The sequence below is a fragment of the Passer domesticus genome, chromosome W (genome assembly GCF_036417665.1).
Source record: "Passer domesticus isolate bPasDom1 chromosome W, bPasDom1.hap1, whole genome shotgun sequence".
Taxonomy (NCBI): Eukaryota; Metazoa; Chordata; class Aves; order Passeriformes; family Passeridae; genus Passer; species Passer domesticus.
Window position 1 is genome coordinate 45,582,897 of NC_087511.1, and position 17,624 is coordinate 45,600,520.

Genomic DNA, 17,624 nt, shown 5'->3' on the forward strand with positions numbered 1-17,624 from the left:
CCCACCATCGATAACCTTTCTCTTCCCTTTAGTTTCTGAGATGCCGAGAACTCGGGAATTTAGAACACAAGTCCAGGGACGTATACTGTGCTGGCACAGTTTCTCCTAGCTAGACAGAGTGGAAAAGCATTTTGCTGAGATGCAGAAGGCAAGAAATGAAGAATACGGAGATACGGAGCTGCCCGAAGTTAAGTGCCGCTGCCAGGTGTCTTTCGGCAGAAAGAGAGCTCCGGAGCGCACAGTGACCGGCACAGTGCTCTCTGCGCGAATAGCCGCTTGATCGCATCCGAGTGACGGAGAGCACGGTAGCTTCTAGGATGCGAAGAGTGAAGCCGCACAACACCCAGACTGTGTCCGCAGCTTTCTAACTGCTAGAGGTTCATGGCTTACCACTCACCTGTCTCTTCAATTGGCATTAGCATTCGAATGCAAGGTATTCTTGGACAACTTTGCTGTGCTTGCTGCTAGTTCTGCCCCAGCCCACCATAGATAACCTTTCTCTCCCCGTTAGTTTCTGAGATGCCGAGAACTCGGGAATTTAGACCACAAGTCCGGGGACGTATACTGTGCTGGCACAGTTTCTCCTAGCTAGACAGAGTGGAAAAGCATTTTGCTGAGATGCAGAAGACAAGAAATGCAGAATACGGAGATACGGAGCTGTTCGAAATTAAGTGCGCTGCCAGGCGTCTTTCGGCAGAAAGAGAGCTCCGGAGCGCACAGTGACCGGCACAGTGCTCTCTGCGTGAATAGCCGCTTGATCGCATCCGAGAGACGGAGAGCGCGGTACCTTCTAGTATGCGAAGAGTGAAGCCGCACAACACCCGGACTGTGTCCGCAGCTTTCAAACTGCTAGAGGTTCATGGCTTACCACTCGCCTGCCTCTTCAATTGGCATTAGCATTCGAATGCAAGGTATTCTTGGACAACTTTGCTGTGCTTGCTGCTAGTTCTGCCCCAGCCCACCATCGATAACCTTTCTCTTCCCTTTAGTTTCTGAGATGCCGAGAAGTCGGGAATTTAGACCACAAGTCCGGGGACGTATACTGTGCTGGCACAGTTTCTCCTTGCTACACAGAGTGGAAAAGCATTTTGCTGAGATGCAGAAGACAAGAAATGCAGAGTACGGAGATACGGAGCTGTCCGAAGTTAAGTGCCGCTGCCAGGTGTCTTTCGGCAGAAAGAGAGCTCCGGAGCGCACAGTGACCGGCACAGTGCTCTCTGTGCGAATAGCCGCTTGATCGCATCCGAGAGACGGAGAGCACGGTACCTTCTAGGATGCGAAGAGTGAAGCCGCACAACACCCGGACTGTGTCCGCAGCTTTCTAACTGCTAGATGTTCATGGCTTACCACTCGCCTGCCTCTTCAATTGGCATTAGCATTCAAATGCAAGGTATTCTTGGACAACTTTGCTGTGCTTGCTGCTAGTTCTGCCCCAGCCCACCATCGATAACCTTTCTCTTCCCGTTAGTTTCTGAGATGCCGAGAAGTCGGGAATTTAGAACACAAGTCCAGGGACGTATACTGTGCTGGCACAGTTTCTCCTAGCTAGACAGAGTGGAAAAGCATTTTGCTGAGATGCAGAAGGCAAGAAATGCAGAATACGGAGATACGGAGCTGTTCGAAATTAAGTGCGCTGCCAGGCGTCTTTCGGCAGAAAGAGAGCTCCGGAGCGCACAGTGACCGGCACAGTGCTCTCTGCGCGAATAGCCGCTTGATCGCATCCGAGAGACGGAGAGCGCGGTACCTTCTAGGATGCGAAGAGTGAAGCCGCACAACACCCGGACTGTGTCCGCAGCTTTCAAACTGCTAGAAGTTCATGGCTTACCACTCGCCTGCCTCTTCAATTGGCATTAGCATTCGAATGCAAGGTATTCTTGGACAACTTTGCTGTGCTTGCTGCTAGTTCTGCCCCAGCCCACCATCGATAACCTTTCTCTTCCCGTTAGTTTCTGAGATGCCGAGAACTCGGGAATTTAGAACACAAGTCCAGGGACGTATACTGTGCTGGCACAGTTTCTCCTAGCTAGAGAGAGTGGAAAAGCATTTTGCTGAGATGCAGAAGGCAAGAAATGAAGAATACGGAGATACGGAGCTGCCCGAAGTTAAGTGCCGCTGCCAGGTGTCTTTCGGCAGAAAGAGAGCTCCGGAGCGCACAGTGACCGGCACAGTGCTCTCTGCGCGAATAGCCGCTTGATCGCATCCGAGAGACGGAGAGCACGGTACCTTCTAGGATGCGAAGAGTGAAGCCGCACAACACCCGGGCTGTGTCCGCAGCTTTCTAACTGCTAGAAGTTCATGGCTTACCTCTCGCCTGCCTCTTCAATTGGCATTAGCATTCGAATGCAAGGTATTCTTGGACAACTTTGCTGTGCTTGCTGCTAGTTCTGCCCCAGCCCACCATCGATAACCTTTCTCTTCCCGTTAGTTTCTGAGATGCCGAGAAGTCGGGAATTTAGAACACAAGTCCGGGGTCGTATACTGTGCTGGCACAGTTTCTCCTAGCTAGACAGAGAGGAAAAGCATTTTGCTGAGATGCAGAAGACAAGAAATGCAGAATACGGAGATACGGAGCTGTTCGAAATTATATGCGCTGCCAGGCGTCTTTCGGCAGAAAGAGAGCTCCGGAGCGCACAGTGACCGGCACAGTGCTCTCTGCGTGAATAGCCGCTTGATCGCATCCGAGAGACGGAGAGCGCGGTCCCTTCTAGGATGCGAAGAGAGAAGCCGCACAACACCCGGGCTGTGTCCGCAGCTTTCTAACTGCTAGAAGTTCATGGCTTACCACTCGCCTGCCTCTTCAATTGGCATTAGCATTCGAATGCAAGGTATTCTTGGACAACTTTGCTGTGCTTGCTGCTAGTTCTGCCCCAGCCCACCATAGATAACCTTTCTCTTCCCGTTAGTTTCTGAGATGCCGAGAAGTCGGGAATTTAGAACACAAGTCCGGGGACGTATACTGCGCTGGCACAGTTTCTCCTGGATAGACAGTGTGGAAAAAAATTTTGCTGAGATGCAGAAGGCAAGAAATTAGGAATACGGAGATACGGAGCTGTCCGAAGTTAAGTGCCGCTGCCAGGCGTCTTTTGGCAGAAAGAGAGCTCCGGAGCGCACAGTGACCGGCACAGTGCTCTCTGCGCGAATAGCCGCTTGATTGCATCCGAGAGACGGAGAGCGCGGTACCTTCTAGGATGCGAAGAGTGAAGCCGCACAACACCCGGACTGTGTCCGCAGCTTTCTAACTGCTAGAAGTTCATGGCTTACCTCTCGCCTGCCTCTTCAATTGGCATTAGCATTCGAATGCAAGATATTCTTGGACAACTTTGCTGTTCTTGCTGCTAGTTCTGCCCCAGCCCACCATCCATATCCTTTCTCTTCCCTTTAGTTTCTGAGATGCCGAGAACTCGGGAATTTAGAACACAAGTCCGGGGACGTATACTGTGCTGGCACAGTTTCTCCTAGCTAGACAGAGTGGAAAAGCATTTTGCTGAGATGCAGAAGACAAGAAATGCAGAATACGGAGATACGGAGCTGTTCGAAATTAAGTGCGCTGCCAGGCGTCTTTCGGCAGAAAGAGAGCTCCGGAGCGCACAGTGACCGGCACAGTGCTCTCTGCGCGAATAGCCGCTTGATCGCATCCGAGAGACGGAGAGCGCGGTACCTTCTAGGATGCGAAGAGTGAAGCCGCACAACACCCGGACTGTGTCCGCAGCTTTCAAACTGCTAGAAGTTCATGGCTTACCACTCGCCTGCCTCTTCAATTGGCATTAGCATTCGAATGCAAGGTATTCTTGGACAACTTTGCTGTGCTTGCTGCTAGTTCTGCCCCAGCCCACCATAGATAACCTTTCTCTTCCCGTTAGTTTCTGAGATGCCGAGAAGTCGGGAATTTAGAACACAAGTCCGGGGACGTATACTGCGCTGGCACAGTTTCTCCTGGATAGACAGAGTGGAAAAAAATTTTGCTGAGATGCAGAAGGCAAGAAATTAGGAATACGGAGATACGGAGCTGTCCAAAGTTAAGTGCCGCTGCCAGGCGTCTTTTGGCAGAAAGAGAGCTCCGGAGCGCACAGTGACCGGCACAGTGCTCTCTGCGCGAATAGCCGCTTGATTGCATCCGAGAGACGGAGAGCGCGGTACCTTCTAGGATGCGAAGAGTGAAGCCGCACAACACCCGGACTGTGTCCGCAGCTTTCTAACTGCTAGAAGTTCATGGCTTACCTCTCGCCTGCCTCTTCAATTGGCATTAGCATTCGAATGCAAGATATTCTTGGACAACTTTGCTGTTCTTGCTGCTAGTTCTGCCCCACCCCACCATCCATATCCTTTCTCTTCCCTTTAGTTTCTGAGATGCCGAGAACTCGGGAATTTAGAACACAAGTCCGGGGACGTATACTGTGCTGGCACAGTTTCTCCTTGCTACACAGAGTGGAAAAGCATTTTGCTGAGATGCAGAAGACAAGAAATGCAGAGTACGGAGATACGGAGCTGTCCGAAGTTAAGTGCCGCTGCCAGGTGTCTTTTGGCAGAAATAGAGCTCCGGAGCGCACAGTGACCGGCACAGTGCTCTCTGCGCGAATAGCCGCTTGATCGCATCCGAGAGACGGAGAGCGCGGTACCTTCTAGGATGCGAAGAGTGAAGCCGCACAACACCCGGGCTGTGTCCGCAGCTTTCTAACTGCTAGAAGTTCATGGCTTACCACTCGCCTGCCTCTTCAATTGGCATTACCATTCGAATGCAAGGTGTTCTTGGACAACTTTGCTGTGCTTGCTGCTAGTTCTGCCCCAGCCCACCATCGATAACCTTTCTCTTCCCTTTAGTTTCTGAGATGCCGAGAACTCGGGAATTTAGAACACAAGTCCGGGGACGTATACTGTGCTGGCACAGTTTCTCCTAGCTAGACAGAGAGGAAAAGCATTTTGCTGAGATGCAGAAGACAAGAAATGCAGAATACGGAGATACGGAGCTGTTCGAAATTATATGCGCTGCCAGGCGTCTTTCGGCAGAAAGAGAGCTCCGGAGCGCACAGTGACCGGCACAGTGCTCTCTGCGTGAATAGCCGCTTGATCGCATCCGAGAGACGGAGAGCGCGGTCCCTTCTAGGATGCGAAGAGAGAAGCCGCACAACACCCGGGCTGTGTCCGCAGCTTTCTAACTGCTTGAAGTTCATGGCTTACCACTCGCCTGCCTCTTCAATTGGCATTAGCATTCGAATGCAAGGTATTCTTGGACAACTTTGCTGTGCTTGCTGCTAGTTCTGCCCCAGCCCACCATAGATAACCTTTCTCTTCCCGTTAGTTTCTGAGATGCCGAGAAGTCGGGAATTTAGAACACAAGTCCGGGGACGTATACTGCGCTGGCACAGTTTCTCCTGGATAGACAGTGTGGAAAAAAATTTTGCTGAGATGCAGAAGGCAAGAAATTAGGAATACGGAGATACGGAGCTGTCCGAAGTTAAGTGCCGCTGCCAGGCGTCTTTTGGCAGAAAGAGAGCTCCGGAGCGCACAGTGACCGGCACAGTGCTCTCTGCGCGAATAGCCGCTTGATTGCATCCGAGAGACGGAGAGCGCGGTACCTTCTAGGATGCGAAGAGTGAAGCCGCACAACACCCGGACTGTGTCCGCAGCTTTCTAACTGCTAGAAGTTCATGGCTTACCTCTCGCCTGCCTCTTCAATTGGCATTAGCATTCGAATGCAAGATATTCTTGGACAACTTTGCTGTTCTTGCTGCTAGTTCTGCCCCAGCCCACCATCCATATCCTTTCTCTTCCCTTTAGTTTCTGAGATGCCGAGAACTCGGGAATTTAGAACACAAGTCCGGGGACGTATACTGTGCTGGCACAGTTTCTCCTAGCTAGACAGAGTGGAAAAGCATTTTGCTGAGATGCAGAAGACAAGAAATGCAGAATACGGAGATACGGAGCTGTTCGAAATTAAGTGCGCTGCCAGGCGTCTTTCGGCAGAAAGAGAGCTCCGGAGCGCACAGTGACCGGCACAGTGCTCTCTGCGCGAATAGCCGCTTGATCGCATCCGAGAGACGGAGAGCGCGGTACCTTCTAGGATGCGAAGAGTGAAGCCGCACAACACCCGGACTGTGTCCGCAGCTTTCAAACTGCTAGAAGTTCATGGCTTACCACTCGCCTGCCTCTTCAATTGGCATTAGCATTCGAATGCAAGGTATTCTTGGACAACTTTGCTGTGCTTGCTGCTAGTTCTGCCCCAGCCCACCATAGATAACCTTTCTCTTCCCGTTAGTTTCTGAGATGCCGAGAAGTCGGGAATTTAGAACACAAGTCCGGGGACGTATACTGCGCTGGCACAGTTTCTCCTGGATAGACAGAGTGGAAAAAAATTTTGCTGAGATGCAGAAGGCAAGAAATTAGGAATACGGAGATACGGAGCTGTCCAAAGTTAAGTGCCGCTGCCAGGCGTCTTTTGGCAGAAAGAGAGCTCCGGAGCGCACAGTGACCGGCACAGTGCTCTCTGCGCGAATAGCCGCTTGATTGCATCCGAGAGATGGAGAGCGCGGTACCTTCTAGGATGCGAAGAGTGAAGCCGCACAACACCCGGATTGTGTCCGCAGCTTTCTAACTGCTAGAAGTTCATGGCTTACCTCTCGCCTGCCTCTTCAATTGGCATTAGCATTCGAATGCAAGATATTCTTGGACAACTTTGCTGTTCTTGCTGCTAGTTCTGCCCCACCCCACCATCCATATCCTTTCTCTTCCCTTTAGTTTCTGAGATGCCGAGAACTCGGGAATTTAGAACACAAGTCCGGGGACGTATACTGTGCTGGCACAGTTTCTCCTTGCTACACAGAGTGGAAAAGCATTTTGCTGAGATGCAGAAGACAAGAAATGCAGAGTACGGAGATACGGAGCTGTCCGAAGTTAAGTGCCGCTGCCAGGTGTCTTTTGGCAGAAATAGAGCTCCGGAGCGCACAGTGACCGGCACAGTGCTCTCTGCGCGAATAGCCGCTTGATCGCATCCGAGAGACGGAGAGCGCGGTACCTTCTAGGATGCGAAGAGTGAAGCCGCACAACACCCGGACTGTGTGCGCAGCTTTCTAACTGCTAGAAGTTCATGGCTTACCACTCGCCTGCCTCTTCAATTGGCATTACCATTCGAATGCAAGGTATTCTTGGACAACTTTGCTGTGCTTGCTGCTAGTTCTGCCCCAGCCCACCATCGATAACCTTTCTCTTCCCTTTAGTTTCTGAGATGCCGAGAACTCGGGAATTTAGAACACAAGTCCGGGGACGTATACTGTGCTGGCACAGTTTCTCCTAGCTAGACTGAGTGGAAAAGCATTTTGCTGAGGTGCAGAAGACAAGAAATGCAGAATACGGAGATACAGAGCTGTCCGAAGTTAAGTGCCGCTGCCAGGCGTCTTTCGGCAGAAAGAGAGCTCCGGAGCGCACAGTGACCGGCACAGTGCTCTCTGCGCGAATAGCCGCTTGATCGCATCCGAGAGACGGAGAGCGCGGTATCTTCTAGGATGCGAAGAGTGAAGCCGCACAACACCCGGACGGTGTCCGCAGCTTTCTAACTGCTAGAAGTTCATGGCTTACCACTCGCCTGCCTCTTCAATTGGCATTAGCATTCAAATGCAAGGTATTCTTGGACAACTTTGCTGTGCTTGCTACTAGTTCTGCCCCAGCCCACCATCAATAACCTTTCTCTTCCCTTTAGTTTCTGAGATGCCGAGAACTCGGGAATTTAGAACACAAGTCCGGGGACGTATACTGTGCTGGCACAGTTTCTCCTAGCGAGACAGAGTGGAAAAGCATTTTGCTGAGATGTAGAAGGCAAGAAATTAAGAATACGGAGACACGGAGCTGTCCGAAGTTAAGTGCCGCTGCCAGGCGTCTTTCGGCAGAAAGAGAGCTCCGGAGCGCACAGTGACCGGCACAGTGCTCTCTGCGCGAATAGCCTCTTGATCGCATCCGAGAGACGGAGAGCGCGGTATCTTCTAGGATGCGAAGAGTGAAGCCGCACAACACCCGGGCTGTGTCCGCAGCTTTCTAACTGCTAGAAGTTCATGGCTTACCACTCGCCTGCCTCTTCAATTGGCATTAGCATTCGAATGCAAGGTATTCTTGGACAACTTTGCTGTGCTTGCTGCTAGTTCTGCCCCAGCCCACCATCGATAACCTTTCTCTTCCCTTTAGTTTCTGAGATGCCGAGAAGTCGGGAATTTAGAACACAAGTCCGGGGACGTATACTGTGCTGGCACAGTTTCTCCTTGCTAGACAGAGTGGAAAAGCATTTTGCTGAGATGCAGTAGACAAGAAATGCAGAGTACGGAGATACGGAGCTGTCCGATGTTAAGTGCCGCTGCCACGTGTCTTTCGGCAGAAAGAGAGCTCCGGAGCGCACAGTGACCGGCACAGTGCTCTCTGCGCGAATAGCCGCTTGATCGCATCCGAGAGACGGAGAGCGCGGTATCTTCTAGGATGCGAAGAGTGAAGCCGCACAACACCCAGACTGTGTCCGCAGCTTTCTAACTGCTAGAGGTTCATGGATTACCACTCACCTGCCTCTTCAATTGGCATTAGCATTCGAATGCAAGGTATTCTTGGACAACTTTGCTGTGCTTGCTGCTAGTTCTGCCCCAGCCCACCATAGATAACCTTTCTCTTCCCGTTAGTTTCTGAGATGCCGAGAAGTCGGGAATTTAGAAGACAAGTCCGGGGACGTATACTGTGCTGGCACAGTTTCTCCTAGCTAGACAGAGTGGAAAAGCATTTTGCTGAGATGCAGAAGGCAAGAAATGAAGAATACGGAGATACGGAGCTGTCTGAAGTTAAGTGCCGCTGCCAGGTGTCTTTCGGCAGAAAGAGAGCTCCGGAGCGCACAGTGACCGGCACAGTGCTCTCTGCGCGAATAGCCGCTTGATCGCATCCGAGAGACGGAGAGCGCGGTACCTTCTAGGATGCGAGGAGTGAAGCTGCACAACACCCAGACTGTGTCCGCAGCTTTCTAACTGCTAGAGGTTCATGGCTTACCACTCGCCTGCCTCTTTAATTGGCATTAGCATTCGAATGCAAGGTATTCTGGGACAACTTTGCTGTGCTTGCTGCTAGTTCTGCCCCAGCCCACCATAGATAACCTTTCTCTTCCCGTTAGTTTCTGAGATGCCTAGAAGTCGGGAATTTAGAACACAAGTCCGGGGACTTATACTGTGCTGGCACAGTTTCTCCTAGCTAGACTGAGTGGAAAAGCATTTTGCTGAGATGCAGAAGGCAAGAAATGAAGAATACGGAGATACGGAGCTGTCCGAAGTTAAGTGCCGCTGCCAGGCGTCTTTTGGCAGAAAGAGAGCTCCGGAGCGCACAGTGACCGGCACAGTGCTCTCTGCGCGAATAGCCGCTTGATGGCATCCGAGAGACGGAGAGCGCGGTACCTTCTAGGATGCGAAGAGTGAAGCCGCACAACACCCGGACTGTGTCCGCAGCTTTCTAACTGCTAGAAGTTCATGGCTTACCACTCGCCTGCCTCTTCAATTGGCATTAGCATTCGAATGCAAGGTATTCTTGGACAACTTTGCTGTGCTTGCTGCTAGTTCTGCCCCAGCCCACCATCCATATCCTTTCTCTTCCCTTTAGTTTCTGAGATGCCGAGAACTCGGGAATTTAGAACACAAGTCCGGGGACGTATACTGTGCTGGCACAGTTTCTCCTTGCTACACAGAGTGGAAAAGCATTTTGCTGAGATGCAGAAGACAAGAAATGCAGAGTACGGAGATACGGAGCTGTCCGAAGTTAAGTGCCGCTGCCAGGCGTCTTTTGGCAGAAAGAGAGCTCCGGAGCGCACAGTGACCGGCACAGTGCTCTCTGCGCGAATAGCCGCTTGATCGCATCCGAGAGACGGAGAGCGCGGTACCTTCTAGGATGCGAAGAGTGAAGCCGCACAACACCCGGACTGTGTGCGCAGCTTTCTAACTGCTAGAAGTTCATGGCTTACCACTCGCCTGCCTCTTCAATTGGCATTAGCATTCGAATGCAAGGTATTCTTGGACAACTTTGCTGTGCTTGCTGCTAGTTCTGCCCCAGCCCACCATCGATAACCTTTCTCTTCCCTTTAGTTTCTGAGATGCCGAGAACTCGGGAATTTAGAACACAAGTCCGGGGACGTATACTGTGCTGGCACAGTTTCTCCTAGCTAGACTGAGTGGAAAAGCATTTTGCTGAGGTGCAGAAGACAAGAAATGCAGAATACGGAGATACAGAGCTGTCCGAAGTTAAGTGCCGCTGCCACATGTCTTTCGGCAGAAAAAGAGCTCCGGAGCGCACAGTGACCGGCACAGTGCTCTCTGCGCGAATAGCCGCTTGATCGCATCCGAGAGACGGAGAGCACGGTACCTTCTAGGATGCGAAGAGTGAAGCCGCACAACACCCGGGCTGTGTCCGCAGCTTTCTAACTGCTAGAAGTTCATGGCTTACCTCTCGCCTGCCTCTTCAATTGGCATTAGCATTCGAATGCAAGGTATTCTTGGACAACTTTGCTGTGCTTGCTGCTAGTTCTGCCCCAGCCCACCATCGATAACCTTTCTCTTCCCGTTAGTTTCTGAGATGCCGAGAACTCGGGAATTTAGAACACAAGTCCGGGGACGTATACTGTGCTGGCACAGTTTCTCCTAGCTAGACAGAGTGGAAAAGCATTTTGCTGAGATGCAGAAGGCAAGAAATGAAGAATACGGAGATACGGAGCTGTCCGAAGTTAAGTGCCGCTGCCAGGCGTCTTTCGGCAGAAAGAGAGCTCCGGAGCGCACAGTGACCGGCACAGTGCTCTCTGCGCGAATAGCCGCTTGATCGCATCCGAGAGACGGAGAGCGCGGTACCTTCTAGGATGCGAGGAGTGAAGCTGCACAACACCCAGACTGTGTCCGCAGCTTTCTAACTGCTAGAGGTTCATGGCTTACCACTCGCCTGCCTCTTTAATTGGCATTAGCATTCGAATGCAAGGTATTCTGGGACAACTTTGCTGTGCTTGCTGCTAGTTCTGCCCCAGCCCACCATAGATAACCTTTCTCTTCCCGTTAGTTTCTGAGATGCCTAGATGTCGGGAATTTAGAACACAAGTCCGGGGACTTATACTGTGCTGGCACAGTTTCTCCTAGCTAGACAGAGTGGAAAAGCATTTTGCTGAGATGCAGAAGGCAAGAAATGAAGAATACGGAGATACGGAGCTGTCTGATGTTAAGTGCCGCTGCCAGGTGTCTTTCGGCAGAAAGAGAGCTCCGGGGCGCACAGTGACCGGCACAGTGCTCTCTGCGTGAATAGCCGCTTGATCGCATCCGAGAGACGGAGAGCGCGGTCCCTTCTAGGATGCGAAGAGAGAAGCCGCACAACACCCGGACTGTGTCCGCAGCTTTCTAACTGCTAGAAGTTCATGGCTTACCACACGCCTGCCTCTTCAATTGGCATTAGCATTCGAATGCACGGTATTCTTGGACAACTTTGCTGTGCTTGCTGCTAGTTCTGCCCCAGCCCACCATCGATAACCTTTCTCTTCCCGTTAGTTTCTGAGATGCCGAGAAGTCGGGAATTTAGAACACAAGTCCGGGGACGTATACTGTGCTGGCACAGTTTCTCCTAGCTAGACAGAGTGGAAAAGCATTTTGCTTAGATGCAGAAGACAAGAAATGCAGAGTACGGAGATACGGAGCTGTCCGATGTTAAGTGCCGCTGCCAGGTGTCTTTCGGCAGAAAGAGAGCTCCGGAGCGCACAGTGACCGGCACAGTGCTCTCTGCGCGAATAGCCGCTTGATCGCATCCGAGAGACGGAGAGCACGGTACCTTCTAGGATGCGAAGAGTGAAGCCGCACAACACCCGGGCTGTGTCCGCAGCTTTCTAACTGCTAGAAGTTCATGGCTTACCTCTCGCCTGCCTCTTCAATTGGCATTAGCATTCGAACGCAAGGTATTCTTGGACAACTTTGCTGTGCTTGCTGCTAGTTCTGCCCCAGCCCACCATCGATAACCTTTCTCTTCCCGTTAGTTTCTGAGATGCCGAGAACTCGGGAATTTAGAACACAAGTCCGGGGACGTATACTGTGCTGGCACAGTTTCTCCTAGCTAGACAGAGTGGAAAAGCATTTTGCTGAGATGCAGAAGGCAAGAAATGAAGAATACGGAGATACGGAGCTGTCCGAAGTTAAGTGCCGCTGCCAGGTGTCTTTCGGCAGAAAGAGAGCTCCGGAGCGCACAGTGACCGGCACAGTGCTCTCTGCGCGAATAGCCGCTTGATCGCATCCGTGTGACGGAGAGCGCGGTATCTTCTAGGATGCGAAGAGTGAAGCCGCACAACACCCAGACTGTGTCCGCAGCTTTCTAACTGCTAGAGGTTCATGGATTACCACTCACCTGCCTCTTCAATTGGCATTAGCATTCGAATGCAAGGTATTCTTGGACAACTTTGCTGTGCTTGCTGCTAGTTCTGCCCCAGCCCACCATAGATAACCTTTCTCTTCCCGTTAGTTTCTGAGATGCCGAGAAGTCGGGAATTTAGAAGACAAGTCCGGGGACGTATACTGTGCTGGCACAGTTTCTCCTAGCTAGACAGAGTGGAAAAGCATTTTGCTGAGATGCAGAAGGCAAGAAATGAAGAATACGGAGATACGGAGCTGTCTGAAGTTAAGTGCCGCTGCCAGGTGTCTTTCGGCAGAAAGAGAGCTCCGGAGCGCACAGTGACCGGCACAGTGCTCTCTGCGTGAATAGCCGCTTGATCGCATCCGAGAGACGGAGAGCGCGGTCCCTTCTAGGATGCGAAGAGAGAAGCCGCACAACACCCGGACTGTGTCCGCAGCTTTCTAACTGCTAGAAGTTCATGGCTTACCACTCGCCTGCCTCTTCAATTGGCATTAGCATTCGAATGCAAGGTATTCTTGGACAACTTTGCTGTGCTTGCTGCTAGTTCTGCCCCAGCCCACCATCGATAACCTTTCTCTTCCCTTTAGTTTCTGAGATGCCGAGAACTCGGGAATTTAGAACACAAGTCCGGGGACGTATACTGTGCTGGCACAGTTTCTCCTAGCTAGACAGAGTGGAAAAGCATTTTGCTTAGATGCAGAAGACAAGAAATGCAGAGTACGGAGATACGGAGCTGTCCGATGTTAAGTGCCGCTGCCAGGTGTCTTTCGACAGAAAGAGAGCTCCGGAGCGCACAGTGACCGGCACAGTGCTCTCTGCGCGAATAGCCGCTTGATCGCATCCGAGAGACGGAGAGCACGGTGCCTTCTAGGATGCGAAGAGTGAAGCCGCACAACACCCGGGCTGTGTCCGCAGCTTTCTAACTGCTAGAAGTTCATGGCTTACCTCTCGCCTGCCTCTTCAATTGGCATTAGCATTCGAATGCAAGGTATTCTTGGACAACTTTGCTGTGCTTGCTGCTAGTTCTGCCCCAGCCCACCATAGATAACCTTTCTCTTCCCGTTAGTTTCTGAGATGCCTAGATGTCGGGAATTTAGAACACAAGTCCGGGGACTTATACTGTGCTGGCACAGTTTCTCCTAGCTAGACAGAGTGGAAAAGCATTTTGCTGAGATGCAGAAGGCAAGAAATGAAGAATACGGAGATACGGAGCTGTCCGAAGTTAAGTGCCGCTGCCAGGTGTCTTTCGGCAGAAAGAGAGCTCCGGAGCGCACAGTGACCGGCACAGTGCTCTCTGCGCGAATAGCCGCTTGATCGCATCCGTGTGACGGAGAGCGCGGTATCTTCTAGGATGCGAAGAGTGAAGCCGCACAACACCCGGGCTGTGTCCGCAGCTTTCTAACTGCTAGAAGTTCATGGCTTACCTCTCGCCTGCCTCTTCAATTGGCATTAGCATTCGAATGCAAGGTATTCTTGGACAACTTTGCTGTGCTTGCTGCTAGTTCTGCCCCAGCCCACCATCGATAACCTTTCTCTTCCCGTTAGTTTCTGAGATGCCGAGAAGTCGGGAATTTAGAACACAAGTCCGGGGACTTATACTGTGCTGGCACAGTTTCTCCTAGCTAGACAGAGTGGAAAAGCATTTTGCTGAGATGCAGAAGGCAAGAAATGAAGAATACGGAGATACGGAGCTGTCTGAAGTTAAGTGCCGCTGCCAGGTGTCTTTCGGCAGAAAGAGAGCTCCGGAGCGCACAGTGACCGGCACAGTGCTCTCTGCGTGAATAGCCGCTTGATCGCATCCGAGAGACGGAGAGCGCGGTCCCTTCTAGGATGCGAAGAGAGAAGCCGCACAACACCCGGACTGTGTCCGCAGCTTTCTAACTGCTAGAAGTTCATGGCTTACCACTCGCCTGCCTCTTCAATTGGCATTAGCATTCGAATGCAAGGTATTCTTGGAGAACTTTGCTGTGCTTGCTGCTAGTTCTGCCCCAGCCCACCATAGATAACCTTTCTCTTCCCGTTAGTTTCTGAGATGCCGAGAAGTCGGGAATTTAGAACACAAGTCCGGGGACGTATACTGTGCTGGCACAGTTTCTCCTAGCTAGACAGAGTGGAAAAGCATTTTGCTGAGATGCAGAAGGCAAGAAATGAAGAATACGGAGATACGGAGCTGTCCGAAGTTAAGTGCCGCTGCCAGGTGTCTTTCGGCAGAAAGAGAGCTCCGGAGCGCACAGTGACCGGCACAGTGCTCTCTGCGCGAATAGCCGCTTGATCGTATCCGTGTGACGGAGAGCGCGGTATCTTCTAGGATGCGAAGAGTGAAGCCGCACAACACCCGGGCTGTGTCCGCAGCTTTCTAACTGCTAGAAGTTCATGGCTTACCTCTCGCCTGCCTCTTCAATTGGCATTAGCATTCGAATGCAAGGTATTCTTGGACAACTTTGCTGTGCTTGCTGCTAGTTCTGCCCCAGCCCACCATCGATAACCTTTCTCTTCCCGTTAGTTTCTGAGATGCCGAGAAGTCGGGAATTTAGAACACAAGTCCGGGGACTTATACTGTGCTGGCACAGTTTCTCCTAGCTAGACAGAGTGGAAAAGCATTTTGCTGAGATGCAGAAGGCAAGAAATGAAGAATACGGAGATACGGAGCTGTCCGAAGTTAAGTGCCGCTGCCAGGTGTCTTTCGGCAGAAAGAGAGCTCCGGAGCGCACAGTGACCGGCACAGTGCTCTCTGCGTGAATAGCCGCTTGATCGCATCCGAGAGACGGAGAGCGCGGTCCCTTCTAGGATGCGAAGAGAGAAGCCGCACAACACCCGGACTGTGTCCGCAGCTTTCTAACTGCTAGAAGTTCATGGCTTACCACTCGCCTGCCTCTTCAATTGGCATTAGCATTCGAATGCAAGGTATTCTTGGAGAACTTTGCTGTGCTTGCTGCTAGTTCTGCCCCAGCCCACCATAGATAACCTTTCTCTTCCCGTTAGTTTCTGAGATGCCGAGAAGTCGGGAATTTAGAACACAAGTCCGGGGACGTATACTGTGCTGGCACAGTTTCTCCTAGCTAGACAGAGTGGAAAAGCATTTTGCTGAGATGCAGAAGGCAAGAAATGAAGAATACGGAGATACGGAGCTGTCCGAAGTTAAGTGCCGCTGCCAGGTGTCTTTCGGCAGAAAGAGAGCTCCGGAGCGCACAGTGACCGGCACAGTGCTCTCTGCGCGAATAGCCGCTTGATCGCATCCGTGTGACGGAGAGCGCGGTATCTTCTAGGATGCGAAGAGTGAAGCCGCACAACACCCAGACTGTGTCCGCAGCTTTCTAACTGCTAGAAGTTCATGGCTTACCTCTCGCCTGCCTCTTCAATTGGCATTAGCATTCGAATGCAAGGTATTCTTGGACAACTTTGCTGTGCTTGCTGCTAGTTCTGCCCCAGCCCACCATAGATAACCTTTCTCTTCCCGTTAGTTTCTGAGATGCCGAGAAGTCGGGAATTTAGAAGACAAGTCCGGGGACGTATACTGTGCTGGCACAGTTTCTCCTAGCTAGACAGAGTGGAAAAGCATTTTGCTGAGATGCAGAAGACAAGAAATGCAGAATACGGAGATACGGAGCTGTCTGAAGTTAAGTGCCGCTGCCAGGTGTCTTTCGGCAGAAAGAGAGCTCCGGAGCGCACAGTGACCGGCACAGTGCTCTCTGCGTGAATAGCCGCTTGATCGCATCCGAGAGACGGAGAGCGCGGTCCCTTCTAGGATGCGAAGAGAGAAGCCGCACAACACCCGGACTGTGTCCGCAGCTTTCTAACTGCTAGAAGTTCATGGCTTACCACTCGCCTGCCTCTTCAATTGGCATTAGCATTCGAATGCAAGGTATTCTTGGAGAACTTTGCTGTGCTTGCTGCTAGTTCTGCCCCAGCCCACCATAGATAACCTTTCTCTTCCCGTTAGTTTCTGAGATGCCGAGAAGTCGGGAATTTAGAACACAAGTCCGGGGACGTATACTGTGCTGGCACAGTTTCTCCTAGCTAGACAGAGTGGAAAAGCATTTTGCTGAGATGCAGAAGGCAAGAAATGAAGAATACGGAGATACGGAGCTGTCCGAAGTTAAGTGCCGCTGCCAGGTGTCTTTCGGCAGAAAGAGAGCTCCGGAGCGCACAGTGACCGGCACAGTGCTCTCTGCGCGAATAGCCGCTTGATCGCATCCGAGAGACGGAGAGCGCGGTACCTTCTAGGATGCGAGGAGTGAAGCCGCACAACACCCAGACTGTGTCCGCAGCTTTCTAACTGCTAGAGGTTCATGGCTTACCACTCGCCTGCCTCTTTAATTGGCATTAGCATTCGAATGCAAGGTATTCTGGGACAACTTTGCTGTGCTTGCTGCTAGTTCTGCCCCAGCCCACCATAGATAACCTTTCTCTTCCCGTTAGTTTCTGAGATGCCTAGATGTCGGGAATTTAGAACACAAGTCCGGGGACTTATACTGTGCTGGCACAGTTTCTCCTAGCTAGACAGAGTGGAAAACCATTTTGCTGAGATGCAGAAGGCAAGAAATGAAGAATACGGAGATACGGAGCTGTCTGATGTTAAGTGCCGCTGCCAGGTGTCTTTCGGCAGAAAGAGAGCTCCGGAGCGCACAGTGACCGGCACAGTGCTCTCTGCGTGAATAGCCGCTTGATCGCATCCGAGAGACGGAGAGCGCGGTCCCTTCTAGGATGCGAAGAGAGAAGCCGCACAAAACCCGGACTGTGTCCGCAGCTTTCTAACTGCTAGAAGTTCATGGCTTACCACTCGCCTGCCTCTTCAATTGGCATTAGCATTCGAATGCAAGGTATTCTTGGACAACTTTGCTGTGCTTGCTGCTAGTTCTGCCCCAGCCCACCATCGATAACCTTTCTCTTCCCTTTAGTTTCTGAGATGCCGAGAACTCGGGAATTTAGAACACAAGTCCGGGGACGTATACTGTGCTGGCACAGTTTCTCCTAGCTAGACAGAGTGGAAAAGCATTTTGCTTAGATGCAGAAGACAAGAAATGCAGAGTACGGAGATACGGAGCTGTCCGATGTTAAGTGCCGCTGCCAGGTGTCTTTCGACAGAAAGAGAGCTCCGGAGCGCACAGTGACCGGCACAGTGCTCTCTGCGCGAATAGCCGCTTGATCGCATCCGAGAGACGGAGAGCACGGTACCTTCTAGGATGCGAAGAGTGAAGCCGCACAACACCCGGGCTGTGTCCGCAGCTTTCTAACTGCTAGAAGTTCATGGC